At 45.1% G+C, this 20,995-nt stretch overlaps 2 long non-coding RNA genes across 3 annotated transcripts; one reads left to right on the forward strand and one right to left on the reverse strand.

Annotated features, from left to right (window-relative positions):
• Positions 1 to 1,549: 1,549 nt before the first annotated feature.
• LOC108495160 lies at positions 1,550 to 12,759 on the forward strand. Of its 2 annotated transcripts, none has more exons than XR_001874014.1 (3): positions 1,550 to 1,713; positions 1,840 to 1,983; positions 12,689 to 12,759. It is a non-coding gene; the product is annotated as an uncharacterized LOC108495160 (long non-coding RNA). The 2 variants fall into 2 exon arrangements; XR_001874013.1 differs by lacking the exon at positions 12,689 to 12,759 and adding an exon at positions 3,286 to 3,336.
• LOC108495161 lies at positions 12,714 to 17,042 on the reverse strand. Its single transcript, XR_001874015.1, has 3 exons — positions 16,933 to 17,042; positions 15,117 to 15,243; positions 12,714 to 12,811 (listed from the first exon to the last, which is right to left on the reverse strand). It is a non-coding gene; the product is annotated as an uncharacterized LOC108495161 (long non-coding RNA).
• Positions 17,043 to 20,995: the final 3,953 nt, after the last annotated feature.

The raw sequence follows: 20,995 nt of genomic DNA on the forward strand, positions 1-20,995 counted from the left end.
AATCATCTGCTCAGAGCGGCATCTGACCACCTATTTGATGATGCTTAAATGCATCCTGCTGAAAGTACTTCTTTTACTTGTGGCTGTTTTCTAGACCAAAACCATCTGCGAATATTTTCCACTGACTAACTCGACAAACCCAAGCCCGGAGCCGAGGGCAGGCGGTACCTGCTGCTGCTCCGGGGGCTGCGGGAGAGGTGCGGCGCCATCGGGGCCGGGACCGGGGAGCACCGGGCAGCTGCGGCTCCTGCCTCGGGAAACACAACTTGACCATTTTTTTACCGGTTCCTCGCAATCGACTTCTTGCCTCCAGCTTTTTGTCGCTTGTTTGCTATTGCCCTCTAGTGGAAATAGGATGGCCAGTGGCTTGGCTTCCCAAGCTCTGTTTTCTCCTGGTTTTCCACTGTTTATTACTCTGGGACAATCGTCTTGGTGATACGACAGATTTCAGTAGTATTATTTGCCTGGATTTTAACATTCAGCTTCATTACTCAGAGTTTTATGCTATGCAGGAAACAAAGATTTGCTCTCTACGATTGATAACTAATGTCCTGCCATGTCTGAGAGTAGAACAGACTTTCCTGTTCATTGAAATGTTTTGGCAAGAGAAACTGCAGAAGATGTTGCCATTTTAGGCTTAGAATAATTCAGTCCTGCAGTCAGAACTCTGAAGTGAACTCTGTATGTGCTGCCAGCACCTGACAGCCTGGTACATGGAGTTATCTTCTCTTGAAGCAGAAATACTGCCTTTTTACTATTGGTATTTCTATCTAAAGTCTTTGCTTTTATTATAAAGAATAAACTATTTAAAGCACACTCTTTCCAATCAATCATTTCCCTTTGTCAGACAAGCCAAATCATTTATTGAATGATCTTGGCTAATCAAAGTCTGCCTTCTTATAGAGATCGTAGAAGATGGTTTATTAATGAGACCTAGATTTTTTTTTCCCCTGGTTGTAATGCAGGGAGATCTTAATAAGCAATGAATTGCTGTGTCTGCAATGACTTTTGAGAGGCTTAAAAGGAAAACAATAATACTATGACTAATATGATTGCTCTCCCCACACTGCCATCCGGTGGATGCAAAATTCATTTCCTTTTGTAAATGGGAAGGGAAATTCTCCTACTGATATCACAGCTTGCAAACTTGCACCAGGCAGACTCTCACTTGTAACGCAATTTCCAGACCAGTGAGGAAAATGTTGGCTATTCTTTTAGTGGTTTCATATTAGAAAAAGAAGATTTCCAGTCTCTCATCTACAAAAAACATCCTCTACCTTGGAATGGAAACCTGTCTGGATCTCAAAAAAGGACTCTGAAAGCTTCCCAGACTCTCTGCTCTCAGTATCTGGCATGGAGAGCCCAAGCCACTGAGCACTGCTACTTTGGCTGCTTTTGGAAAATGAGGGTTGAGCTCCAAGGTTGATTTTCAGATAATCGGTGTATGGGCTAGCAACAACAGAGCCTAGGGCCTAGCACTGCATTTTTGGGTTTTGGGGGAGAGGCATGGGAATGGGGGTTAACCCTGTGCATTTCCCCCCTAGGACTGATGACTGAAATAATTAAAAGAAGCATGTTGTGGTGCTCACAGCCTCCTACCTGCTGGTCTGCAAATGGGACCTCACCACACTGAGCTCCTTCCCAGCGCAGCAAATCTCACTGACCACCATCGACTGTGTTGGCCACTTCACCATTCCAGGGGAATCCAGAGAAGTGAGTACTGGGAGTCCCTCAGCTGAGTGCACAGTTGTTGGGGCTCTGTCATCTTTCTCCACTTCTGGACTCTAAATGACTTAATCCAACAGCTGTAGCAATAGGATTTCCTGTGCCTCTCTGCAGGAGGGCTGTGGAAGTGGAGCAGAACAGCCAACTTGAGAGAACTGAGCTGACAGGACCAACTCTGGCATTTTGGCTGCTGCAGGTGGGCCAAGCAATCACCAGGAAGTGGCATCCATCCTCTGAAGATAACATGACCCATGCTGGGTATGGTGCCAGCCCTTATCTGGAAGCCTTGGCTTTTTTTTTTCAGGGCACACTAGCTCCAGAGGGACTCTGCAGTGGGCTATTTGGGGCCATCATGGTCCCAGTCTGGAGGTGGGAAGTCCTGCCGCCTCACGGTGTTGCCAGCATGTTCCAGTTCTGAGTCATTCCCTCGCCTGTTTGTTTTTGGTATTTATTTATTTACCACTGAGGTGTCAGCCCAGAGTAGGCTGACTGTGCCAAACTCCTTCGGTGGCCTGGTGGCTGCTGCCAGCTCTGTCAATGTCCTGCAGTGTTGGGCGTGTTTCACCCTAAGCTGAGGGGGAGAGAGATCGGGTTCCTGCGAGAGCAATGCCACCACAAGCTCCCATCAAAAGCGTACCTGGCTCTAGGTAATGAGGGCAGTAGCACAGGGTAAACTACTTTTACCCTCCCCACAGAGTCCCCGGCTCCCAGATCCTTTCCCTGAGCCGGCTGGAGGGGTGGAAAGAGGTTAAGAAGCATATCCTTTGCTGTAATTATATCCTGTTGCTAGAGATATTGTGCTCTGCTTAAAGAAATCATCATAATACAGCCTCCCAGAGAAGGTAATTACTGTGCATCTTATGAATGGCTACATGTGAATGTCTGCTCAAGCTGCTGTCAGCAGCAAGTTTCAGCACATCTTACATACCAGGCATTTTACAGCCTTCGTTTTATTTGTTTTCATCGCCCCTTGCCTTGTGCTTTATTTTTCATTAATGGATCTGGAGTGGGGTTTTTTTTGTTTGTATTGGTTTTCTTTTTCTCTTTTATTTTTTTTTTTTTTTTTTTTTTTTAAGAGGCCAGAGTTCATGTCTTTGATGGAGCATTTGAGTGGTGGCCACAGATTTTACTTGGTGCATTTCCATTGCTTTGTGGTGGCTTGAGGGGGCCTGTCTGGAAGATATTGTTTCCGAGCTGTTCCCACACGGTAGCATCTGAGTGGGCCCTAGTTTCCTAGTCTGATCCCAGATAAAATGGACCATACCACTGTTGACAAAATTTGGTGTTGCTACCTCTAGCTCAACAGCACGGATTTAAGTCCATGAGACAACTTATTTTTGCTGTTCTACTTTCTGAGTTTCTCTCCCATATTGAAAAAGAGTTGGTCAGGGTCGTCAGACCTTTCAGCTTTCTGAAACCAGTGACCTCCCTGCCTTGGTTAGCAGTCAATATACATGTCACTGTGAGGTGGCTGGAGTTTTGGAGAATCACAGCCTGGTAATTCTGCACACAGAGGTTACTATGTAACTGTCTTCAGAGCCTTATCCCTTGATGTTGCAGGGACATTTGAGCCAAAGAGATGGGGAATTGCCAAAGATCCCTGGCTTGTCACAGTAGGAGTGATCCAGCCACTCTTCCTTTCTCAAAGGTCCCTCGTGCTTGCCTTTCCCCAGCAGTATGTGTGGTAATCTGGCCTTGTGCTGTGCATGTAGGGCCACTGTGACACCCTGCATGGCTGTAAAAACATCATGTCCATCTCATGGCCAGCTTAAGGAAGGATTTGAAACTATTCCTTGGATTGCTTCTTTGTGCAAATGGCTGGGGCTCACTCTTGCAGTGCTGAAGCTGAATTGTCTTAGTACCCTCAATGATTTATCGTGTTTGTGGCCAGGCTTCTGTGCATGCTGAGCATCTGCTTTCTTGCATCCAGAGGTGGCTTCATCCTAGTGCTGTGTCCATCTCTCCCTGTGATTCTTAGTAAAGCCTGAAAAGCAGCCTACCTCCTGGAGAGTGGAAGGTGCTATAATAAATGCGAGCTCATAATGTTATTGTTAAAAATAACTGGAGCTAAATTATAAAGAAAAAAATCATCTTGTTCAGTCCTAGCCCAAGGGGGAAATGGACATGAGGAATTGGGCAATCCCTCTGTAAGTTCTCTTTCTTTAGACTATATTTAAACCACGCAGAGAGCCAGATTCTCAGCTGGTGTCAATTGTTGTTGACTTCAGTGGAGTGAGGCTGGTTTACACAAGTTGAGGCTGCTAAATGCCAGCATCTGGATGAAGCTGAGACACAGCTGGAATTACTTTTGCAGAAACCTCTAATCTGATGCTGGTTCAAAAGATCTGAGCCCTCCTGAGTGCTTTGATTTAGCAGATCTTTTGGGACGTGAAGGGTTATGAAAGGACCTTTACTCAGGTCAAAATTTGCTCTGATCTCAACTGGGTTCTGCATCTCTTGTGTCTGTCATTGTGCTTTAGCTGGACTCCTCTGAAAAGCTCTGCAAAACCTTTTTTACTTGCTACTTCACCAGCATCATCTCCTGTCTAGACACTTTAATTATGAGAACCAGGGAGCGTACAGCATGATGTGTAGATAAACCTGGGTAACTCCAAGGCAACCATGTGCTGCTTCCATCCCTCCCCTGACTGCCTCTAAACTAGTTTTGCCAATTTGTTGTCTGTTCCAGCATGAACATTAGCAAAATGGGGACTGCACAGTGCCACCTGGGCAATATTCATTTGAACTTTGCCTTCAGAAGCAAGTGTTCCAAACCGTAGAAATGGAGAGGCAAACCTCAAATTGCAGTGGGATCTAGCAATAGTACATTTAGCCTTCCCGACTTCTGTTTTTCTCTATGCCCAAAAACTATCTGGATTAAATAAACAACCTCCCCCACCACTACTGTCAGCAGAATGTATTAAATCTGTAAGCTGATTTCAGTATTTTTTTGTGTACTCGTTGTATCCACTCTAATTCTGTTCTTATCCATGGACTTGCTTTTTATTTACTTCAGCACAAACTGTATCCAAACTTGAGCTCTATCTATTTCAGCTATGTCCTTTACATAAGAGCTTTTAAAGCTACTGATTTAATAGGAGGCCATCAAATAATCAATAGGTCTAAAACATTGGAATGCATTTGCTTGATTCAGTTGCTCTCCACAGTATGCCACCTCCAGGACTGTGTAATGAGAGGAAAAAAAATTTTTTTTCTATTACCCTTCTTTAATTTGTCATCTTCCCCAATCTCTTGCTATAGCTGGTACCAAAGAGAATTGTCTGTGATACTTAGCAAGGCCCCTGGGATTCAGACTGTTTCCCAAGTCTCTGCACTCACCTTGGGGTGCTGTGCAGATTTCCATGGGTCTCTGCAGGAGCTGGGTCATCTGAGAGTAATCTGCTGTATTTTGATTCCAAATCAATGTGCTTTGAAGTGATTATAGGGAGGGATTTTTCAGTTCGACTTTTTTTGTTTTCTTGGTAGCAGCTTTTGAAAGGCAGAGTACTGATCCATGGGGAAGTGCCACCAAGCAGCTGCTTCTGCTCCAAGGGAGGCACCTTTTGCACTCCTGGTAGTGACATGGGTGAGGGAGTGCTCTGGGACATGCATTTTGGTTGCAACTCTTTATAGTCTGGATCAAAAAGCACCTTTATAGGTCCTAGTAGTTGAAACATGCCATGAGCATGGATGACTTGAAAGAAGGTGATACTAGAGGCAGTTAATGGGTGACTGGATGAATCTGCCAGCTTTGGGCTCTGGAAGGAGCTGCTGAGTTCAAGTTGCATAGTGCTGCCTCTTTGGGAAAATTGCACAGGTTTAATTAGAATTTGTTTCTCAACTGATGGAAAAGTCTATCTGAGTACTCTTTCTTCAGTGTAAGCTTGGGGTTTCATCTGAATTCACCTAGGACACATTGACACCTAGGACACTATAAAAAGAGCTGAGTTTGGTGGCTTATGTACTGAAAGAGTGGACCTCTAGTCCTGAGCCCCTGAAATCAAACTCCAGGTGGGACTTCTAGTCTAAGTGGGGATGTCCTCAGCCTGCACCTAGCCAAATTGGAGACTCCAGCTGGAGATGTGGTTCTAGGACACTTCCCAAAGGAGATTCAGGAAACAAAACCAGGCCAGTTCAAACCTTGTATGGAAGTGGGAGCCCATCTTTCCCTCCCCAGCCCTCAAATCACTCTCTCAGGTTGGTGATTTGCTTTGGCTGAGGATCAGTTTTAGATTGGGTTGTTGGACACTTGTTCATATCCCAGAATTCAATGCATGCACATGAGCCCAAGGAAAAAGGAAGCTCCATGTAAAGAAAGCACAGTTCTTTCCCTTCTTTTTTTACCATCACTGCATCATCATGTTACTGTGGATGGGTGCATGGACATTGAGTTAGTATGGCTTCCTGCACCCGATGCAGCTCTCAACCAGCCCATAACCAGTTCTCCCATGCACCCAACCAACAGAGCCACATCATCCCTTCTCTCTATATTGACCTTCTGTTGGATGATCTTTAGAATGGATGGTCTTTGCTACCTTTTGCATCGGACTGCCAGCTAAACCTGCAGCGACAGCAGGAAGCTGGTTCTTGTAGTAGGTTTGTACTTCCTACACTGTTTTGAAGGTGAGGGTGCCAGGCAGGGTGTGCGTTGAAGGTCCCACTATGGTTATTTTACTTCTGTCTTTGCTGGAGGATGTTTCCACAGAATGTACTATGGCAGGCTTTGAACCAATTTGTTGTTCCTTTGTTTATGACAAAATTAGTTGACTTGTTTGATGTAAACTATCCATGAGGTTGTTTACATTGGCACAGGGATCCATGTGCTTTCTGAGATGCAAGGAATTTAGCTACCGGGAGCTTGTTTAGTTTAGTTTGTTCCATTTGCAAAACAGATGGTGGTGGGGAAAATGTGTGTGGGGGGAGGCTTTAGGACAGGATTTTCTTAATGTTTGCTGCTTCTGTAGTTTCCTTTGTTGTTTGCTGGCTGAAGCAGGGTGAGTTTTCATCACAGAGAGAAGAAAGACAACACATAAGAACTGATATGCATTTTGCATGAAGGGAAAAATAAATATAATTTGGAACTGAGCTGTCATTTTGTAGGCATCTTCACCAAGGTGGAACTCCCACTTCCTTGGGCTGGTGGAGGTACAGAAGAACCATGAAGACCTTGTACATTACCTTGTCTCTGCCCTCCTGACTCCTCTGGAGCCCTGTGGGCCTCAGCAGACCAGCAAGGCATCTGTGATGGCAGTGCTGTGCTCCTGCAGAGCAAAAGGAGGGAAATCTTCATGAAATGTGTGCCCCAGAGCTGGCTGTGGTGGGGTAAGGCCATCACCATGATACTGGGGTGTCCTTTCAGTGTTAATGTATTAGGCACAGCTTTCTGTTGAAGTGAGAAAGGTCTGTTGTCCTCAATGGAAACTGAAGCAGAGAGTAGAGAAGACAGGACGCAGTCAAGGTTTCACAGAGGGTGCCCAAAGGGGAATGCGGGTGGATCCCCGCTCTGCTCAGCCAACTATTTGAGCCTTGTGTCAGGCAGATCATTTTGGAAAAGGCCAGAGTTTCTCTGTTCCAAAGGCCAAGTCAGTGACAAGTTGCAAGGGATGCCTGGAAGGCTCTGCCACATCCATTTGTGGTGGCTTATGTGTGCTGGGTTGTAGGGCACTGGGAGAAGTGCCGTCTTCCATTGTATTTTCTAAAAGAAAGATTGCCTGTTCTCATGGGCTCTGACACTCTGCTTTATATGTTTGGGAGACTTGGCCAAACTCCCCGCAAGCCTTCACGTTCCTGTCTCTGGGTTTGTTCCAGGTAGCCAGTAATTCCCTCCTTGCAAGATCCTCACAGGAAGGATCTTGGACTGATCATCTCTAATCAAACTTGGCACTTGCTTAGGGCAGGATCATATTCCCTTGCATACCTCTGTGGATATGGCAGGCAAAGAATTCGTCATCGTGTCTGATGACCTTGCCTGCAGTGTGAAGTGCCAAGAATGCCCCATGTTTTCTCAGGGTGGGGTGCTGTCCACCACTAATGCCCAGCAAAGCTGATGACAGGGTGAACACACGCTGGGATTGCTGGTGCATTTGCTGGTGGGCTTGGTGGGGGAGGATCCCACATGCCACCACCTGGTTATTTTGGGCAATGGGCTGAGCTGCTGAGCTACATCTTTCACTGCTTCATCCAATTTTCTGCCCCTACAGAAGCATTTCTCAGACATTAATGCTTTTCCCATCTAGATGTCATGTTTCTGGGAGACCTTTATGCATCCCACTATGAGCCCACTGCATATGCTTTTACCCTTGTTCAAATCTCAGAGCTGAAATGCTGTGTTAAAGGTTCTCAAGTGTTTTGCAAGCCTCCACTGACAGAACAATGTCTGCCTTGCAGGTCAAAAGGTTTTCTGTCTGCTTACTGACCTCTTTTTTACCAAGGCTAGCTGGATATCTGTTGCATTTGGACAGATGCTGTTGAGGCAAGTGGGGAGTTTATTAACAGACATTTAGCCCTTGTCCCTTTTAGATTTTTTGGAGCTTCAGAAGTCTTATATCCCTCCAATTTCCATATGAAGAAGTTGAGACATAGTAAGTTGCAATGGTTTGTCCCAAGCAAGTCTAACTAGAAAGTGCTTGAAATCCAAATTTCTTGCTAATTAGCCTGGGTCTTGATCAGAATGTCCTTCTGTTTCTGGTATTAGAGCCAGCTGGTATCTGTGTGAAGAGAGAGGTCATCCTGCCCTAAGGCAAATGGAAATTGCCTAGAGCGTGACGTGTTGCTTCTCCTATTGTTCCCAAAATGAACAAAGAGTTGGTAGGAGCAGGAGCAAACCATTATCATGGATTGACCAGCTACAGAACATAACGAAAGTAAGTGTCTTCCTTGAGCAAGATGGTGTTTGCCATATATGCTGTAGCACCACAGTGCCCCACTGCAGGGTTGTGCCTGCCAGGTGAAATGTAGCCTCCAGTGATCACCTTAGAGCAGTGCTCTCCAGGCTGGGCTGGATTTTGCCCTGCTTTGTAGGTAAGTGTGGTTGCCAACACCTGCACAGAGCAAAGATGTTATGCTAACAGACCTGAAAAACAGCATCTGCTACCTGTTTGACCATGGCAGGGTGCATGGCCAGGTCAAAGTGTGAACAGCAGCAACAGTGAAGGTGAAAATGAAGGCAGCAGTCTTAGGCTATGGGTCTTCTACCACTCTCCAGTGCTGTGTGTCTGTAGTCTTCCCTCCATCATGTGTTGGAGCCTAATATTTCTTGTAATTGTCCATTTGGATCAATTTACAGATTAAGCCCTGCAGCCAGCTGTGGGAAACGTAGAGGTATGGCTCCATGCAGCATATCCAGGGATGGCCTGGCCTGCTCAGTGGTCCTGCCTGGAGTCCCATGCTCTTCCCAAACTCCATTTGCAATGCAGGTAAACTGTAAAGGAGAGGAGTATGTGTAAGAGAAGGGAGATGCACCAGTGTGTCTGCATTTTCCTGCCCCTTTGCAGGCTTTCCAATGAGAGACAGAATAGTTGCATGGCCCTTGATATTATGGGTTTGCAGTTTCCCTCTTGAAGCCTTCAGATGTGGATCACAGCCCTGTGTTGGTAGATTACACAGGCAGCTAACAAGGAGACCCTGTCAAGCTTCGAGGCTAAATACTGTATGAAAGGCCAAAGCAGGATAGCTCAGACATGTGGGTGGAGTAGAGCTGGAAGGAGAATGTGACAGTGCAATGGAAGGGTGTAGTGGAAAATCAGGAATGGCACCTTGCAACTAGTCTAACCAGGACCCTGGGGGAGAAAGTTTCCAGGTGTTGTGGAAGCAGCCTTACAAACTTTTATGGGGAGGTGCATGTTTTGTTTTTCCATGCATATGAATGAGCACAAAGGTGTTTGGCAAAGAGCTAATTCCCAAACTTTGGTGCATTACCCCTCACTTAACCACTGATCAGTGAGTGCTGCAGGACACCACCACTGCAATTCATGGAAAGAGACAATTAGAAATTGAGTAAGATACTCTATAGGAAAGGAGATAATTTCAGGAATCCCTGAGAAATCTCTGCCTTATCTGGTCATTTCAGGCCCTGTGCACTCTCTAGCCTCTAGCCCTCTTGGCTGCAATGCCTATGTTGGTGCCAGTGCTAAACCTCACTTGAGTGTGCACTTCAGAGACTCTTCTGAGAGGACAGGAGAAGGCAGGATGTCATTGGGAAGGACAGGGGTGAGGAGGACAAATGCACCAGGGAGGTATGGCAGGTTGGTAAGAGAAGGGCCATGGGTCTTGCACAGATTTAAGTTGAAGACTACTTTGTCATCTGTTTGTGCAAGAATGTCTGTGGCAGAGGGAATGTGTGCAATGGACAGGAAGGAGGGGTGCCTGTATGTGTGCATAAGGAAGTACCTGCAGCAGCTGTTGTAATTGTTTTAATAAAAGAATGTTTCCCTGAATTTCTCTTTTGGCACCTGAGGGCCCTTCCCAGGATGCCCTTGCTAAAGCTGCTGTTTGATTTCCAGGGCAAAAGCAGTACACACACACACACAGAGCCCCATCTTGTTCATGCAACCCACAATCCCATCAGCACACAGCTCCTTTTCCATTTGCTAACAGGGAAGGGGGAGTGCGGGGGTTGAAATAATGACAGAGCTGATTATAATTAATATTTTTTTAAGTCTGAAGAGTGAAAGTCCTGCCCAAGTCCCCCAGCTGAGCAGAAGCCAAAGTGCTAAATCCCTGCAGGGGTGTGTTTTATTACTGACGCTCTGCGTGTTGAGGCTGGTCGCGGGGTCTGATGCTGTGTGTGTGGAATTTTTGTGGCTATTTTCTATTGTGCCAGTGAAAAGCAGGATCTCATCCATATAATGAAAAGGAAACTTGAAGGTTTCCACACCTATGTGGAGGTGAATACTTGCAGCATTAGTGTTTTAATTAAGTATTTTACCTTCACATGATTTTCATGGAATTGCAGAATATTTTGAATTGGAAGGGACCCACAAGGGTCATCAAGTCCAACTCTTAAGTGAATGGGCCATATGGGGATTGAACCCACAACCTTGGTGTTATTAGGACCGTGCTCTAACTAATTTAGCTAATCTCAGTTCCCTATATGATCCCATTGCAAATGATGGAGTAGACACTACTGGGGTCAGAATATGATGGGATTCTCAATGGCTCTTCCACAAAAGGTTCTGTTTCTTCATTAGGCTGGTCTGTAGCTGGGTTGTTTTACAGTCTTGTAACTCTTCAATGGGCAGAGTGTGCTGGGTTTGATTAATCCCCTACTGCTCCTCTTTTAGGAGTAGGGCTGTGAGGGGAGGATGGGGACTGGGAGGCACTGATTACTTCTTGATCCTCTCTTGCTCAGCTGGTGATTTCAAATAGATCTTTACATCTCCTCAGGGCTCCATTTTATCTGCATGCCTGAGGTCACACAGCAGAGCTGAAGGCTGAGCTGGATATGGAAGCTGCCCTTAGCCCAACTGTGTACACAGGGTAGTAGTGGGGCAGCTGCCCTTCCCAAAACAGTCCAAAGTCACATACTGCAAGCACTGATCACTTCAGTGGGCTGAGAGACCCTAAGCCCACACCAAATTAACAGGAGGAGAAAGCAATTTCCTATGTGACACCTTGGAGATATCTTTGACTGGGAATTGTAGTTGTCCTGGCTGCAATCCTGCAAGCTTTCCAAGACCAACTAAGCTTTTTGGATGTGAAAATGCGGAGAGCCCCCAAGAGCCTTGGGGACCGGAATTGTGTTTGCACCTGTGCAGCCCTTGGTCTCTTAAGGCAAATTTCAACCAGCAGAGCATATGTAGCACTCCCTTGAGAAAGGGGCTGCCTGAACACAGTCCCCAGCAGCTTCCAGATGTCCCTCTTCTCTGTCCTCCTCACAAAGGAAGGATGTGTGTGTCTACTATAGCTGTCTTTCTCTTGCCACCTTAGCAGGTAAGAGGCTATTGGGACACAGGCCCATGGGTGGCAGCCCACAGCTTCCCCAGCCAGCTTCAAGCTAGTCTCAGGAAAAGAACATATATCTCTACAAGGTGGCTCACTGTCTTCTGTCCCCATGTCTATCAGCAGGAATTCCACCAGGAATATGGCTGAACAACACCAGCTTGGTGGCTGTTTCCTCCATTCCAGGACGAGTGTCTCTCCACATCCCACACAACTGGCCCATGTACTGCTGTTGCTCAACCTCCTATTTTCTGCCCTCTTGGCAATGATGTAGACAAAAACAGCCTATAAATCTGTTCCCTGTGAGCTTCAGTGCCTGACCCTGGATCTCCAGTTTGTACTTGTAATACCTGCAACCCCCAAGTGATCTGTCATCTAGGGGTGAGATGCTCTGGGCTTTGAACTTGGCATCTCAAAAATACATTCAGCTCTGTCTGACAGAGGTCTGAGGCTTTCTCTGAAACTCTATTATTGTTTTCACTGGATTTTTTTGACCTTCCAAGTCCTCTTTTTTTTTTTTTTTTTTTTTTGCACTCCCAGAACAGCATGCTCAGCATCTAAAGGACAAAGCTGGCTGGGGCATGCAGACTCTGAGCAGGGTAGGAGCTGCCGGGAGAGAGGAAGGGCAGCAGGACGGCTGTGACAGAGCACACGCGGCTACTGCCCTCAATGAGCCAGTGTGCCCATCACTATTGAAAGAAAAGCACAGCAGGTCTCCAAAGAGTTCTCTCATGGGTCTTGCTGAACTCATAAGCTGGGACCACAATATAACTTAATTTCCTGAAATGTCAAGTGGCTTATACTGGCTGCCTGCTCTATTGGTGTTTTTCTTACAAACACATTGTACTCCCATTTCCTGCAAAAAGTTCCTATCAGTGCTTGATGATTGCTTAATAAGAGAAATCAGTAAGGACATGGGAAGTTCACATCCTGCAGATGAATATAATGACTATAAGCTTTCTTCTGGGTTACCAGAGGCTTTTTTTGGTTGTGGTTTGATTTATTTGTATTTTTATCCATCCAGCCGAGAACATTGATCTGAAGCTGTATCCTGCAAATGCTGAGCCCATTGGTGAGCTGTAGGAGGCCTTCAGCAACCATCAACCTCACTCCAGAAGGAAAGGGCAGAATTTCCTGGATGATCAAGCTGGTAAAAGGTATATCAAATTGGGAATAGTCACAATTTGGGGAGCATAGCAGTCACTCTCATGTTTTTATTACCTGTTTTGTGATAGACTGTGGGTTTTGTTTGATTTTGCAATAGAAGAGGGCTTGTATAATCGTAGTGTGGGTGTGAACTCATGAAGGTGACTGTAAAGCTTGCAGGCAAGCCTGAAGGATCCCAAATGGATTTGTTGTTATTTTTTATATCCCAGTTTCTAGACAAGTCTTTCTGTAATTTCTTAGGTGTGATTTCTGAGTCCTGTTGGCTGTTTATTCAAGATCAGTATTTTATCATTCTTGTGTGAATTAACACTGTTTTAGACCTGGATATACTGGGCTTATAGGGAACCTGGTAGAAAATAAAAAAAGCTATTTCTTCATGATAATTTTCATGGCTCTGCCTAGAACTTTCCCACTTCAACATGTTGTGCAGTCTATAGGCTAACTGTACAGCCTAGGGAAGTGATAGCTAAATAACACTCCCTGCCATTTGTAGGGCACTTGAACTTCTCCTAAGCCCTTAGTTTTCCCAGTTGGCACCATGTCTCTGAGGAGACCTGGGACCGAAGTATGGTGCTGAGCAGGGGGCCACTGAGAGCCACCCACTGGGAAATATTTGGCAGAGGGACTGACTGGCAATTTAGACTGGCTGACCATATGCCTGAAGGAAAAATCTTCTCTTGTGGTGACTGTTAGCTTTCCAAATGTCTCTTGCAATCTGTCTCCTCTCCCAGCTACGCTTCACAGTACTCATCTCTGTTCCTCACACAAGACCTTGGTCTCCAAGGGTCTGACAGAGGAAAGTGATTGTAATGGAGAGCCTTGCCTGATTAGGTGTCAGGAACGTATTGAAAATAATGCAATTTTTATGCCACTCCCTATATTTTAGAACCTGAGGGCCAATAACAGAGAAACTGGTCAAGCAAAGATAGAAAAATAATTTTAAAAGTGGGCATTTTAATACTAAAAATATAATCAGCCCTGGTGTGCCATTGAGGAGTGCACCATCTTTTTTTTTAAAAGGAGCAAATCATATTTTCTCATCACACAGCACACATAGGCACATTCCTTTGTTCAGCTCCTTCCCATCACAGTACTTTACATACCCAATTTGAAGGGGTAATCATCTGATTACACAGTACTGTCTTGGTTCCCTAAATACTGGAAAATATTAAGACACTGAGGTAAATAAACCTTAGTGTAGGGTACCGCCTGTTGCAGAGAGCAGATTCATTAACTTTTTGTTGCTGGATCCTTGTGTCATCCCTTTGTGTGGATGTGTGTACACTGCCTAGCTGTAGAAAGCACTAATGTCTAATATGAGATGATTAAAAAAAAATATTCTATTTACTTTTTTTTTGAGGAGTATAATTACAAGCAGGCACTCATAGGTGTTATGAAAGAAAATATATCAGTCTCGCATTTTGGGTACAAGAGTTCTGTGACTGTCCCACTGTTTGCAGTTGCCCTCTGGCTGTTCAGGGCCTTTTTGACTCAAGGGGGACACTGTCACATGGGGCAAAGGATGCAGTGACTGGTGGTTTCATGCCTGGACAGCACGGAGGCAATGGGGCGTAAATCCATGTACTTCCTCACTAATATGGCCATTACTTATTAATCTGGCCACTCTCACTACCCAAATTTCTCTTACAACTTAAGACTGACTACCTGAACTGAGGAAAGAGAGAATTTTTGCACTTCACAGATAAATCATCTCTTTGGAGGTCTAGCCACACAGGCATCCTCTGACCCAACTGATTTGGAAGCAGCTCTCAAGAAGCCAACTGGGGTCACCCACGAGAATTGCAAGAGGCTCCGCTGTCTCCTCACCCCAAGGGGCCAAGATATTTAGACAGCTGCCTCACTATGAATGGGACTCTCTGGCAAAAGAATTAAGCAAAGATTAAAATCAGTTTTAGCTGTTAAATGTGTGCTTTGCACAGCATTTAGCAACTAAAAGGCTAATTATCTTTGAACTTATGCACGTGGTTTTAGATGTGATCCGCACAAGTTGCTATTTTTTCTGTTGTCTACAAGGAGCTGAAAATGAGGATAAAAATGAGATGCTGGTGTCAGTAAGGGCACAGCGTTTTTGAGTAGGCTGGAGGCGGTGCCTGGTCTGCAGGGAAGTAAGGCGCCTACTGAATGAGATAGGTTAAAAAAATTATTCTAATACTTGTCATTCAGACTCCCCTATTTAATGGAAGTTCATGCTCTTGATTAAGGAAATGCAAGTGTGCATCTAGGTAGGAAAATGAGACTACTCTGAGAGAAAGCCAAGCTCATACCTGGAGGGAAAACTTAGTCTGGATGTTGATGCTTGCAGGGCACAGAGAATGAAATCTGAGAGGTGAGGAGCACTGCAAGACCTACGTAAGTCAGTGCAGAGCACATCAGATTGAGTTTTAGAAAGTTCTGCGGAAAGATAAGAAGATAAGGAAGAGTTTTGTGCTAAGTTGCAATATAATAGAGAGGGACTCCATGTCCCTGTGCAGCCTGGGTGCTTTGGAAAGCTGCACCAGGCTCAAGATACCCATGTCAGTGAAAACAGACAATAGGAGGAGGTAACATGGTTGATACAATGCTGGTTCCGTTCAAAAACCCTTTAGGGAAGCAAGTGAACATTGCCAAATTGTGATCAAAAATTCTGGATCTTCTCATCCAGTACAAGTCAAATCATGACATAAGACAAACTTTTTTCAGTTTTTTTTTTAACTTCAACTTTTTTTAACCTGTAGATTACCCTTAAACTATATTTCAAGCTTCTTTCTTAACCATAAATCATACAGTTGTTACAGAGATGGGTCCAGGAATCAAAAGTAACTTTATCATACAGCCGCCCTAATGTCAATGCATTTTTTGCATGGCCTTTTACACAGTTGAAGATGTTCTTCTTGCTCCATTTTAACCAGCTCTCCCCTTGCCTAAACATCCCAGCTCATGTGGTTGCTGGAGATCATGTGTCCCAACCTTCTGCTTTTCCATGGACTCTGCAATCTGTCCACATCTTTCTTGAAGGGTGAGTCTGAGGCTAGAGGCAATCCACGAGTTGAGACCTTACCCATGTTGAGGAGGGAGGAAGGATGCCTTGCAATCACAGTATGTTGTACTGATTTTTACTAAATTAAACTTCCCCCTTCCCCAATTTCTGCAGATTATAAAGATAATTTTGAATTCTGATCTTCTGTTCTATATGTCAGCTTTTCTCAGCTTTTTTGCCTGCAAGAGTAGTATACATATTGTCAATTAATTAATTTGATTTTCTTTGTGAAACTATTGAATGGAACTAATTTCTAAGAACGAGGCTGTCAAGAACACCCAAGATGATGCGACGTATGAAATGGTTATCAGATGTACCAACTAGAACACTTCTGCCCTGTCTAGGAGAAGATTAATAGTTATTTTTCACCTAGTCTTTCTGTGTTTCATGGTTCTTTGTGTTGCAAAGCAACAAATAGGTAGATAGTGAAATTGGTAGATAGTGGTAGATATCAGCTCAGAGGCAGTGTCACAGTCTGACCTTTCATGAACCTCTGAAGATTGTCAGACCTCTGTTTTGTCACGTGTAAGGTGTGGGTCAATAACGTTAATTTTGTAAGCAGTGGTGAAGGTTTCTGCATTGATGTCAGAGAACCAATGCTATGAAAAGGCCAGATTCAAGAAAAACTCAATGAGAAATTTTTGCTTCAGTGTTCGGCCAGGTCTGAATTGTAGGACAGTAAGACTTTGTGATTTATGAAGTGTAAGGTATGGATTATGCATTTGAGAAACTCATTAAGGATAGTAACATGCCTTAACGAAAGAAAGATCTCTAGCTCAGGCAGCTTTGATTTGAAGATATCAAGGGAAAACCAATTTCTTTTAACAATGCAAATGGGTTCTGAAGTGATGATGAGGAGATGAATATGCTGCTTGGAGTAGAGCTGAGCAGCAAAGCCTTGGTTGTGGCAAGGTTCATGAAAAGCATCTTTGAATGACAAGCACCAGTTTGGGCAAAAGGTTTTCACTCTGAGCCAGCCAGGAGAGGTTAGAGATCTGCACAGTACATTTTCCTGACGACTCTACTGCTTTGTCCTTATTTCCATGGCTCTGCTGGTTACCTACCACCTTGGAGAGCTGCTGCAGGCACTTTCTAGTGGGATAATGTCATTGGTCAGAGATCTCTGTGTATGTAAAATGTGGGAGAGATCTATACCATCCCTGCCCAACTGATGTTTGTAGATGATGGGTGAGGCAGTGATGTCCCAGAGAGCTCCACTGCCTTGGGCTATGATCTCATAAATTAAGCAGGGTTGGGCCTGTTTGTTTTTGGAAGGGGACTTAGAAGGAGAAGTTGATTGCTACAGTCAATTTGACTTGGTAATTCAGAAGGTGGTGCTCTTCCCCCTAGGTAGCACAGGCTGACATGCCAGGATGATTATGCTCACCACAACTCCTAACCTTTTGGAAAAAATGTAAACCCAACATCCTCACCTTTCCAGAATGAACATCACGGGACTCCTGCTATTACACCAAAGTCCCAACCAAATTCCACCTCAAAGCAACCACGCCCTGCAGATGGAGATCCACCCTGCCCTTCCAGGAGGATGCAGTAAACTTTGCTTTCCCTGCTGGGTTACATTGTACCTCCAGCTGAATCGCTGCAGAGCTCAGTGCAGATGGCAGCAGTATTACTCGGACAGGCAGCAAATGCCCTTTCAATTAACCTGTGCAAGAGTTATCAGTATAAAAGGACTGTTTAAATAGGTGCTTTCCCACTAGTAGAGATTTTTGGAAGCCTTGGTGGTACCTGGTTTGAGCAATGGCTTCCCTGTGCTGAATGTGGGGTAGCAGCTGGAGCTTCCCTCTGTTCTGCCTCTGGCTCTTTCTACTGCAGCACAATGCCAGGCTCTTACAGCACAGGCACACTCTGCTGCCCACTGCCCTCTTAAAGGGACAAAAAAATTTGCTTAGCTGTTTTGCACACCTCTTCGTAAGCCAGTGTGGCTACTTGGGCCAAATTCTGGAGTGATGTAAGTTATTAAGCAGCATGTAGGTGTAAAGTGCAGCAATTTTCTGTACTGAGTGGGTGGTAAGGTAGGGGTGCAGCGGGAAAAGCAGCAAAGAGGATGTCATTAGACAACATGCTCTCTGTGTGAAGGGCTGCTGGGAATGGAGCTCTGGTTGCTTTGGCCATGTCTAAAGGCAGATTTGTTCAGTATTTGTTTGTTTTCAAAGCTGTGAGTGCACTTGTGTGCATTCTTCTCTTTTGGTTTAGCTTAAACCTTTCCTAATCCTGTTAGCAGAGATAAACTTCCCTGAACCACAAGTAAGTATCTGCACGGGAGTTTGCATGAGCTGAATTAAATCTGTGTGAAATCATGCAGGGTGCCCTTGTGTGGGTAAACACAACCTCCTGTTGACACCTTCCTTCCAGCATCCTTGCCTTTCCTGGCTGTGTTGCCCCTGCTCTCCCCTCTTTGCAGGGGAGGTCACATTGAAGCTTCTTGTTCTCAGTTTCCACAGGAAAATAAGCAACTCCCCCCTCCACCATCACAGTGACTATGCAGGAAGGGCTGACTGAAATGAAACCAGGCTTTCTGTTTGGGATCTGTCACTGAAGGGCTCACTGAAGGGAAGGCTGTGTGCCAGCAGGACCAAGTCCCTGGCCTAGTGACATGCAGAAGGGGGGATTGCTCTCTGTACTAGCCCCACTGATCTCTGCTGTCCTGGCAGAGCACAGTGGGAGAGGCAGGCAGCTGGGCTTAGCTTGGGCTTTTGCATATTCTTTACCATGCGTGTCCTGTCTTGACAGTATTTATGCAAATTTTTAAGTAGAGGAAAAAGCTGTCACGTAAAACAAAAAATTTATCTGAAGGCCAAATATGTAGGTTGGTTGGCTTGTGTGTTTTCTTTTTTTTTTTTTCAATTAAAAATAAAGTAACCTATAAAATGATGATCTAGTTTAATATCCTCATTACATGTTCCAGGCAGCATCTGAGTCATGCCGTTTGCGCTGTGCTTTGTACCCCTGCGGGGGATGTAAAAGTTCCATTTTTGGAATACTCCTTGGTCCACCCCAGTCAGATATGCCAGGTGAGAGTGCCAGGGTGCAGGGTTGTGGGTAGTGAAAGTGAACTCTCTAAGGATAAAATTGCTGTCAGGACAGGAGCCACAAGTCGCTATTTAAGGTAAAGGGGTCTTCTGGCTTGCCTGGGCCATTTCAACGGGGTATTTTTGCAGAGATAACTGGTAAAATGATTGCTGGTTAATGCCAACTGTGATAATGGGTTTTGTGACGCAGATTCTCATTTGCTAAGAGCCAGAGTAAACCAGACTTGCCTTCTGGGATCTGCATACCACAACAGTCCAGAGATCACAATTATGAAGACTATTTTTCCTGAAGACTCAAGGTCACAGTTGAGGTACAGCAATCTAATAATTTACTGCTGATCTGCTCACAGCCCCCGTTATGAGCCAAGGTGCCAAACTGCCTTTCACATAACTAAGAGTGTGTATACTAAGGGTTGCCACTGCCCATCTCATGTACAAGTGCCTTCATCTGTGGGACAGCACTTGTGAGCCTTTTCCACCATTACAGGATCATGGAAAACAAGGCTGAACATTGTCTTGACTTTAGAGCACTTGGTACCCAATAGGAAGGGGCTGGCAACAGGGGCTTTCCTTTAGGCTATAGATCTCCCACCTGCTGTCTCCATACCCTCACCCTCCCAGTGTGGTGAGCTTCAGGGACTTGGCAGATGTCAGCCCTTTTTCCACTAGAATTGCAGTTTTCTCCTTGGGCTGTGTCTAAATTTCCTTGGCACCGAGGGAAGGTATGACGTTACCAGCACTCCAGGGAATGCAGTACCATACAATTATTACTTTTCAGATATGCTATACAGATACACTTGGAAACCTCCATTCTCTCCTTCCTTCAAAATACACGGCTTGAGCTGTTGCATTTGGAGACTGTGGGTCTCTGACTCTCTAATGGTTTGCCTGCTCAGGAGGGGTGACAGCCTGCAGTAAATGTACCTACACTACCAGATATATCAGTCTCCAAGCCCATTTCCATGTCTGGTGTTGAGGTGAACCAGTTAGACCCCACCAAAAGGAGACCTGCAGGACTGCTCCCAGAAGGCAGCACAGCACTGTGACATTTGGCTTCCATCTGCCCCTTCCAGTCCTTCCAAGCCATCCCAGACCTTGTGCTCTTTGGCTGTACCCTGCCACCACCCCCTCCTTCTGCAGGACATGCAGCACAGCCCTGAGTGTCAGGCAGTAAAATCATTGCCTTCCTGGGCTGCCACACGACTCAAATTATTTTAGGCATAGTGACCTCAAGCACACACAGAAGCAAGTATTATGTCTTATGGCCACAAGGCCAAGTGCCACACATTGTGGGCATGGTCGCTCTGCTCTAGAGCCAAGATAGCCCTGGGCGGTGTCGGCATGAGATGTTCCGTACTACCTGTCCTGGGAGGCTGGAAATCATTCCCTAGGGTGGATGCCACTAGAGATATAGATATAACCTTTAGCTACTAACTAAAGAAATTACTTCTCCCAGTGCAGGGGTATGCCTGCGTGCTATTAGTATCAGAAATTGTAGGTTCCAGACCTAACTTCGATGAGGCTATTGTAACATTATCTAAAATATTGTCTTTTTGACTCTTTTTTCATGAAAGTGTTTAATGCCTAAAAATTTTCCTTTCCCCGATTTGCCTTCTTCCTCTCCAAAACTGTATACACACACCAAAAAAATGACTTCTGGAAGTCTGGATGCTTTCCTAGAGCATTTAATAGCACTGAGGACATGAAATACAGTACTGAGTCCTCTGGGAAACCTACAATTAGTGGGATGAAAATACCTTCTGTGAATGATTGAGCTCCTGAAACAGTGTGAGCAATTAAAATGCTGTACAAGACAGAGCTGAAAATCCTTACAGGATTATCAGTGAGGCATTGTATAAAAGATGTCCTTGGATTGGACAGTGGCAGCAACACTGAATGCAAGAATTACTCAGAGCTCCTGCTGGGAATGGAAGATGGCAGATATCATGTGCAGTACCTGGTTAGTCTTGTGTTTTCCTCCATTTCTATCCTCACTGTTACAGCTGAGAGGAGCTCTTCATAGCTTATTTATTTCATCCCAGGAGGACTACAGATTGATTGGTTGTTGGGGGGG

This window comes from Lepidothrix coronata, unplaced genomic scaffold (assembly GCF_001604755.1).
Source record: "Lepidothrix coronata isolate B3197 unplaced genomic scaffold, Lepidothrix_coronata-1.0 Scaffold29, whole genome shotgun sequence".
Classification (NCBI taxonomy): Eukaryota; Metazoa; Chordata; class Aves; order Passeriformes; family Pipridae; genus Lepidothrix; species Lepidothrix coronata.